Raw genomic sequence first — 10,038 nt, 5'->3', positions numbered from 1 at the left:
GCTGAAGAGAAGCAGGACTTCATGAAGAGTTTGATTTATCCCCAAATGATCTATTGTTATGCATCAAACATGTTTTCCCTATGAACCAGTTGGCAGGGAGCACGCAGATAAATTACTACAAGATGTAACCAGACAAGCTGTTGAAAAGGGAAATGGCTCTCTGTGTGTGGAACTCAGGAGAGCACATCTATAAACATGTGTTGGGAAATCAATTCAGTGTAACTTTGTTGGAAGAAATGAGCTGCTGCCCCCAAACTACCAGCTTGCTGTGATAGCTGTTTTTGTTTGTTTGTTTGTTTTTGAGGTTATCGCCCATTGTCTCAGTGGTGAGAATGAAAAAACATGGGTAAGACCTATTCCAAAGTGTCTTCAAAGGGGAGTAGATACTGGATTATCCATAAGCAACTGTGAATTCTCTCCATAGGCGCAAGTCATGTTAGCTAACTTTGTTTTTTGGAGAGAATGCGTTAGAGTGATTCTATCTGCCTAAAACAATATTTAGCTGATGTAATGACAGATTTCAAAAGAATAATAGTAAAATATAATATAATAAATATAATTAATATAATATAATGTAATATAATTCAATACTATAGCACAGTGCTATAGAGTTTGATATGTAAGAAAAAACTCTGGGCATGGCATGGGGGCTGGGAATAATAAATCCTGCCTGACCACATTCCACTTGCTAGTCTGTGACTCTTAGAAAGTTCCTTGACTTCTCTTAGATTTCCCCCTTTTATAAAGGAGAATAGGTATATACTACTTGCCTTACAAGGCTGTTTTGTTTTAAAACATGCAGCATGCTCTATAACTGCATTGTGGCTAATTAAATTTAAATGAATTAAATTAAATACAATGAAAATCTATTTCCTCAATCACACTAGCCACATTTCAAGTGCTCAATAGCCACATGGGGTTTTTTGACTACTGTACTGGGCAGCACAGATATTGAACACTTCCATTATTGTGGGAAGTTCTATTGGACAGTGTGGTTCTAGTACATGCCAGACACAGAGTAGGTACTTTGTACATAATTGTTGCCTCCTGCTTCATAGTTTTCAAAGCATTTTCACACATGGGACCTGATTGAAGGACTATCTTTCCAGTGAAGTTGGAATGTCCTTTGACAGTCTCTTGGACAAGACTGACTGACTATATGGTGTTCTAACCTGGCTCAAGGCTACAGAGCATGGTGACTACTAGAAAATTGGACTTTATTTAAAAGATTCCAAATGCATATGTGAGAGGCTTTGACTCCAACCACATAAGCTATCTTAGTAGAGGTAATAATGAGAGTAGAAATGAAGCAGAATCAACAACAACAACAACAGCAAACAACCTTATAAGAATAACCATCAAATACTCAGGCTTTAATCATGATGTGACTAGTCTAAATGAACTTGTGCTAACATATTTATGATCCTCCTAATGTTTCACTTAACTGCTTTAGAAACACCCCAGGGTAGGAGGAGGCTACCCCAAGATGTGTAGCTGAAGCTTAAGAAATTTCCTCAAGGTCAAAGCAGAGTTATTACAAATTTGCTCCCATTTGGTTGAGGACCATCTTGACTTTCTAGGATGAGTCCAACACATCTACACTGCAGTTGATGGGATTGCAGCTTTCTGAGAAGGTCCTCTGAAACTTCAGAGCATATTTCTTGGCAGAAAAAAAAAAGCAAGCACATGGTACAGATGCCCTCCACATGCAGAAGTGAAAAGAACAAAAACAATAGATACATTTGTCGAGTGCTTCTTACGTAAACTGTTCTATTCATATTATGTAGGTCATCTGATTTAATCTCCACCATAACTTTATCGTCAAAACTACTAATCTTCCCATTTTATAGATGAAGAACTGAGACACTGAATGGTTAAGAACATCCAAGGGCACAAGCTAGTAAATGGTAGAGCCAGGACTTGACCCTGGGTGGTCTAGCAAAAGTTCATGTTCTTAACCACTGTTCTCTGAGGCCTATTAGGGTAAATGATCTTTCTGTGGTTTCCTCATTTAAGTTTCAAAGAAAAAAAAAAGAGGAAGAAGAAAGAATTCTTTTACAATACTTAAAATTTTCCTTTTGCAGTTTTCTGGCTACTGTAGGAAATAGCTCTAAATACTAAAGAAAATTATAGTATTAAAAATAATGATGAGAACAGTTTTCTAGATAAGGCAACTCATAGATTTATGAAAAATAAGTATTTCATAAATAGATGAAGGTAACAAATCAAATGAGACAGTGAGATCATTTTTATCTTTGATGGTGTGGAACCATTTTGTCTTTAATGTTTAAGTGAAGAAAGTGTCAGGTGAATAAGATCACTTAGATGGGAGGGTCCACAAACTAAGACCTGTAGGCCAGGTGCCTGCTTTTATGAATGAAGTTTTATTGAAACACAGCCACACCCAGTCACTTATGGATCGGCCATGGGTAAAGTTGAGTGTATGTGTGGTCCATAAAACCTAACATATGCACCATCTGGCTCTTTACAGAAAAAAACTTGCTGACCCCTGACATAGATGACAGTGAGAAAATAGAATTATGTTCTGAAAGTGGGCTGTACCTTATATCCATCATTTTCAGTAGTCTCAAAATGTAGAACTTCAATGGTATATTATTAATACCATTTGACACTGTTTAGAATTAGCACAAAACGCAAATAAGGGGAGTTCACAGATCAAATGGGAAACATTTATAATAAAGCATTGTTGCAGTTCTTCATTTGAAAGCCAAAGGCAATTCTTAAATAGGGTAGAATGAGTAGTTGCTCTGTGATCTTCCAACCCTCTGTCCATTCCTCTCTGATAATTCTAATCACAAGTAATCATCATGATTATTCTTGATGTTTTTTCACTTTCCTTGCCTGCATTTCTTGATAACAAGATTTTTTTGGTAGCCTAGTGATTAGCACAGTGATTGGCACATAGTAGTAGGTGAATAAAGAGCTCTGTGGCAAAAAGTTGAAGAATCCAAACACAGGAAGAGAGAGCAGCATGGGCACAATAGAGGGGAAGAGAGTTGGGCAGAATCCTGTCTCAAAGATGGAATGAACTAGCAGTAAACTCACAAGAATTGCAGCATCACTACTTTACCAAAGTGCAAATACAACCCAGGGGGAGCCGGGTAATCATGGCTGACTTCTACTGATTACTCATTACTTGCCAGAGACACACTCCCCTCAGCTTCTCACAAACATTTATGTCCTTAATCTTCACAACTCAAGGAATTGGGCTCTGCTCTTCATTTCATAAGTGAGGAAACCACAGCTCAGAGAAGTTCTTTACTGTGTGTCAGGACACACAGCTAGAAAATGATAGAAAGAGGGTTAGACCCCGGAAGTCTGAATCCAGAGACAACACCTATAATAATTATGCTATATTGATCTGTCTGTGGCTGTATCTATAACCTCGTCTTCCTTAGTAGTTTTCAAGATTCTATGGGAAGCTGTTCCTTGAGAATGCATCTTTCCACTCTTCCAATGAAAACCAATAGCCCATACCTAGTTTGTTTTATAGCTATTTATTTTACAGCCAACTCCACTAGTAACTGGCCTCTGTCTAATGAAGCACATCATTTGATCAGGGATAGTCATACTATACTCTATTGTCTTTGTATTTCCAGCACTCCTTAAGAATTTCCTACCTCAGTTATGCTTTCTGTGTAATTAAAAATATGTTATTTCAAATGTAGAAAAACTAGAAAAGCTTTAGATATAGGTTCTTGCTGCTCAAATTTCTGTCTGAGGTCCATAGCGTTAGTATCACCTGGGAGCTTGTTAGAAGTGCAGAACCTTGGGCCCCACCCCAGACCTACTGAATCGGAATCTGCATTTTAACAAGATGATCAGGTGAATCCTACCCAGTTTAAAGTCTGAGAAATGTGGACTGTGCCATTACAGAGTGATTTTCATTGGTTCCCCCTAAAAAATACTAATTTAGTACCTACAGAAGTAATGAGTCAAGTTGATAAAAGCTTGATATGTTAAGGGCAAAGGCCTGATGCTAGCTGTGAAAAGAGCTGGTGGTTCATAGCCTGGACTGCACAATAGGATTACCTGGGGAGCTTTAAAAAACCCCAGAGCTATTCAGGATCTTCTGTGGTTCTCCTTAAATTTTAGTTTGTTTTTTTTCTATGTCTGTGAAAAATGTCTTTGGAATTTTGATAGGGATTGCATTGAATTTATAGATGGTTTCATGAGGTATGAACATTTTATTAATATTAATTCTTCTGATCCATGAGCACAGGATGTCTTTCCATTTATTTGTGTCTTCTTCAATTTCTTTCATCAGTGTCTTATAGTTTTCAGTGTATAACTTTCTCACTTCCTTGGTTAAATTTATTCCTAAGTATTTTATTGTTTTTGATGCCATTGTAAATGGGATTGCTTTCTTTATTGACTTTTTCAGATAGTTGGTTTTACTGTATGGAACACAACTGATTTTTCCATGTCGATTTTGAATCCTGAAACTTCACTGAATTCATTTTTTAGTTCTAACAGTTGTTTGGTGGAGTCTTAAGGATTTTCTATATATAAGATCATGTTTTGCAGAGATAATTTTATGCCTTCTTTTCCAATTTGGATGACTTTTTTTTCTTTACTGATTGCTCTGGCTAGGACTTCTAATACTATGTTGAACAGGAGTAATGAAAGTCCTTTCATTGTCTTCTTCCTCATCTTAGAAGGAAAGCTTTCAGCTTTTCACCATTGAAGATGATATTAACTGTGGGTTTGTCATATATGGCCTTTATTTTGTTGAAGTATGCTTCTTCTATACCAGATGTACATGCGGCACAGAAATGAAAGTATGAAAATTCTGAATAGACATTTTCCCAAAAGACACACACAAAGGCCAATAGGTACATAAAAAGGTGTTCAACATCACTAATCATTAAAGAAATGCATATCAAAATCACAATGAGATATGAACTCATACCTGTTAGAATGGCAAGAGAAACAAATGTTGGTAAGAACGTGGAAAAAAGGAAACCCTTGCACACTGTTGATGGGAATGGAAACTGGTAAAGCCACTGTGGAAAACAGTATGCAGGTTCTTACAAAAGTTAAAAATAGAACTACCCTATCATCCATAATTTCCACTTCTAGCTATATACAGGAATCATCGGATTTTCGAAAGTTTGTGTTACACCTCTATGCTTTTATGAAAGACCTACATTATTACCTGTTTTTGCTAACTGAAAGAAATCTGAAGAGGATTTTCACTTTTACAATAAAAGCAAAAAGCAAAAATAGTGTTCAGTGTTTGGGGTTTGTTTTTTGTCGTTTTGTTTTTCAGCAAGCGGTTATAGAGGGAGCTATACCCTAAGCAGCAAGAGTGGCCCTGCCAATCCCCTTCTACAGTCAGCATCTCAGCATCAAGCCACCATGGCTTTGAACTATGTATCTGTGCTTTATCTGCATTTATTTTGTGCATTCATTAGCAGATGTGTTCTAAAATATAAACAAAAGCTAGGAGAGGTTATTTTTTGGGTCTGGGAATGTTCAGGAATATTTTCATATGGATTAATAGTAATTGCTTTTTTCACTTTATGTCACTTTGGCTTACAAAAGAAATGCTCTACTTTCAGATAGCTGGGGAAACCTGTATGTGAAGGAAAGGAAGTCACGACCTCATAAAGATATCTGCACCCTCCTGTTTATATTATTCACAGAAGTCAAGAACATTGAAACAACCTAAGTGTCCATTAGGAGATGAAGTGATAAAGAAAATGTGGCACATACATACAATGGAATATTATTCAGTCACAAAAAAGTAGTAAATCCTGCCAACATGGATGAATCTTGATGGCATTATGCTAAGTTAAATAAGTCAGACAGAGAGAAATACTGTGATCTCACTTATACGGAATCTAAAACAGCTGAACTCATAGAAACAGAGTAGATTGGTGGTTGGTTCCAGGGCCTAGGGCTGAGGAAAATGAGGAGATGTTGGTTAAACTTCCAGTTATAAGAGGAATAAGTTCTGGGGATCTAATATACAGCATGGTGACCATAATTAAAAATATTGTATTGTATACTTGAAATTTGCCAAGATAGTAGATCTCAAATATTCTCACCATAACAGCAAGAAGAAAAAAGATGGTAATTATGTGAGGTGAAGGATATGTTAACTAATCTTATTATGGTAAACATTTTACCACATGTATACATGTATCCAATCACCACATTGTATATCTTAAATGTATGCAATGTTCTATGTCAACAATATCTCAATAAAGCCAGGAAAATAATCAAACCCAGAACCCAGGCTGCTTACAACACCAATTAATTCAGAATCTCCAGGGGGTAGGATCTAGGCTTCAGTATTTTTAAAAGATTCCTTGATGATTCCAACATGCAGTAAAGGATAATCCCTCTTTTGGAGATGGGCTATTCACTGTGGAAGAGGAGTGAATGTGATTCTATTTGCTCGAGTCTTTCACATGAGATGATCTTTCTATCTGGCCCCCTTTACCCGGTAACTGTCGGCAAAGATTCTCTCTTTGACCATACTTTAATCAGACTCTTCTAAGTCCCCTGCTCGACTAAGTCTGACTCGATCTTCCATCTTTTCCTTGTAGAGCCCACCTTTAGCAAGAATCCTGTCAAGCCAGTTTAGCCAGAACCCTCATCTCCATATCTGATCAACAACCTCATTCCCCAGCATTCCCAGGTGATATCTGATCACCTTGGCCTGCCTTCAGCAAGAATCCTATTTGATTAGTTTAGCAAGAATTATCCTACCATCTGAGTAGTTTTCCATCCACTGACCCCCATCCTGCTCCTCGGTTATATCCCAACTCCTTTGGCTATTCAGAGTAGAACCTGACCTCTCCCACTACAGAACCCACATTACAGGGATCTCCCTTGAAAACAGTCTTCCTTACCATCTTTAACAAGTGCCAGAATAATTTTTCTTTAACAATACTGCTCACCCTTAATGTCACACTGCAAACCTGAAATTTCCTCTCTTCTAGGAGGTCTGAGTTAGATGTCTTTCCTACACCCTCACAGCACTCCCTCTATTCCTCTTAACTGCCATCGTAATTTCCTGTGTGCTTTTCTCTGTGTCCCATTTGACTCAAAATGTCATGATGGCAACACTGCATCTGCTTTGTTCAGCATGAACAATGGCAGCAGCAATGAACACTCACCACATCCACACTGTGTCACTCCCTGTGCACGTTATCTTAGCTAATCTGTTAAACCCGTATTGCCATCTCCATGTTACAGGTGACAATCTAAGGATGGGAAAATTAACTTGCCTCAGGTCACACTGTTAGGGAGCCCTTAATGCCGAATTCAGTTCCTGGCACATAACAGGGTATTCAATACGATTCGCTGAGTGAAAGAATAAATGTATGAGTTACTTTCTTCTCCAGTCTGTCCACACCCTCTCTGGTGGGATTGAAGTCACACTGCGATTCCTTTCTCCCACTCCCCGCCCCCACCTCATACTTAGCAGAGCCCAGTTTGACATCTTCCAAGTTCTCATCCTCCTATGGAAGAACAGTAGCAACTGCTGACAAAAGGGCTAGTTTTCCAGCTTGTTCAATAAAATGTACTTAAAGGAAAAATAAAATGAGAGGAGAGGCTGTGTGTGTGACATTTCCCAAAGTGTATACCTTCAGCTTACCGTCTCAAGCTGTTTTCCAACCTGAAGGTGGAGGACCCAGTATGGGAAGAGTAGGACATGGGATTGTTTCAAAGGATCCTTAAGTCCTCAGACACATTACACATTTTCTGAAAGTGGAAATAAACATTATTCTCCATTCCTAGATTACCGTTGGGTTGTAATGCTGTCATAGCAATAAAATGCTAGCTCTTTTAAAATTATTATCAAATCCACATTAGTTTCCCATCATCTTACTCACTAAGTATAAACAGCAACACTGATACATTTTGTGAGGTCCAGTGGGGTTTTTGAAACTAGTAGTAGTAATAAAAATTCTAAGTATTTATTGGCTGGGCAGTGGATTGTAGATGCAGATTATCTCACTTAATTCAGTATCAACCCTTTCCTCCAATGCCTGGGAGGAGTGGTTCATAGTTACTGAAGCATTCATTGAGTCCCTACTGTGTTCCATGCATAATTCAGGTGGCTAGGGTGCAGTTCTGAGAAAAGAGATGTAGTTTCTGTCTTCATGGGAAGCTTAGAGAAATTACTCAAATATCAACATAAATACATCATTTAAAACTATGACAAGTGTGATGAAGGAAAGGTACAAAGTGCTATACAAATATACAATAGGGGAATTTGGGCTTGTTTGGGAGGGAGAGGATAAGAAAGGTTTTCTTGAAGGAGTAACTAGAGAGAGGGAAGAAGAGTATGCATTCCTGGCAGAGGGAACAGCTTGTACAAAGGTCCTGAGGTGGAAGGAAGAGGATACATTTGAGAAAAAGTCAATATATCCCAGTGTGCTGAGAAAGATACCTCTGTCTTGGAAGAGCTGGGGCTCTTTGGGTAGGGGTTTCTACCCTGGAGAATGAGACAGGGAAGGAGCCATTGGAAATTGTGTCCAAGCTAAGATGAGAAGGATTAAACTATTGAACTATGTGTCTGAACTTCCTCAACATGCCCCACAGTAGGGATGCAGGTAGTTCCAATGTGGCCCTCACTATACTGCCTGGTAGGTTTGCAAATGGCAAATACCCTGATGAGGGGCCAGGAAAATTGGGTTTCAGCCCTAATTCTACCTCCTTTTCAATTAGGAACTGCTGGGGCTCTAAATGGCACTGGGACTCTATGGTATTGCATGTCAGGTGATTCTTACACATGTTGAAATTTTTGCAACACTAGTTTAGAACCCTGATCTTCAACCTTAGCTGCACATTGGAATCACCTGAAGGAGACTTAAAATTACTGCTGCCTCAGCCCCATGACTATGGTTTCAGATTTAATTGCTCAGAGTACAAGCTGAGCATCAAAAGTTTTAAAAGCTCCCCAGGTGATTCTAATTGTTCAACCAAGGTTGAGAACTATGGCTCTACAGGCTAGTTCCCAAATTTCAGTCTATAATCAGCTGTATCAGAAGTACCTGGGGGCTTAAAAAGAAATCTCCAGTGTAGCTACTACTGCTACAGAGGCTGCCAGTGCTATATAGAGCAACCAGAGGCCATGCAGCTGTGTCTGTAGTCCCCACAGGACCATCCATCACTGTCTAGTTACTCAGCCAGCCAGGCACCAGTCAGGTACATTGGGTTTTGTGATGGTTTTCCTGGTCATATAACTGTCCTTTCTTGCAAAGCTCTGGAGTGGTGAGGTTGAACCTCCTAACCCTGTGAATACATTCACGAGAGCAGTGATTCCCCAGGCTTTCTCAACAATGTACCCCATTTCTTGGCACACTTACGACTAAATTCTTTTTTAAAAATTTAATTCAATTAGCCAACATATAAATCATTGACCACCAAATTCTTTTAAAGAAGAAAATTTTGGTGGAGAGCTACCCAACAAGGAAAGGACAGGTGGCTATTAAGATAGTAACATTTAACAAAATCCTGGACATGGAAGAAATTTGCAATGATGTGGATGGAACTGGAGGGTATTATGCTGAGCAAGATAAGTCAATCAGAGAAAGACATGTACCATATGATCTCACTGATATGAGGAATTCTTAATCTCAGGAAACAAACTGAGGGTTGCTGGGGTGGTGGGGGATGGGCAGGATGAGGTGGCTGGGTGATAGACATTGGGGAGGGTACGTGCTATGGTGAGTGCTGTGAATTGTGTAAGACTGTTGAATCACAGACCTGTACCTCTGAAAGAAATAATATATGTTAAAAAAATAGAAGAAGGGGCGCCTGGGTGGCTCAGTCGGTTGGGCGTCTGCCTTCAGCTCAGGTCATGATCTCGGGGTGTTGGGATTGAGTCCCGCAATGGGCTCTCTGCTCTGCAGAGGGCCTGTTTCTCCCTCTCCCACTCCCCCTGCTCTTCTCTCTCTCTCTCTGTCAAATAAATAAAAAAAAATAGAAGAAGATAGTAGGAAGGGAAAAATGAAGAGGGAGAAATCGGAGGGAGAGATGAACCATGACAGACTA

The sequence above is a fragment of the Mirounga leonina genome, unplaced genomic scaffold (genome assembly GCF_011800145.1).
Source record: "Mirounga leonina isolate KUSES-001 unplaced genomic scaffold, KU_Mleo_1.0 Mir_418, whole genome shotgun sequence".
NCBI classification, from domain to species: domain Eukaryota; kingdom Metazoa; phylum Chordata; class Mammalia; order Carnivora; family Phocidae; genus Mirounga; species Mirounga leonina.
The sequence above is the reverse complement of the archived record's forward strand: the minus strand, read 5'-3'. Positions refer to the sequence as shown.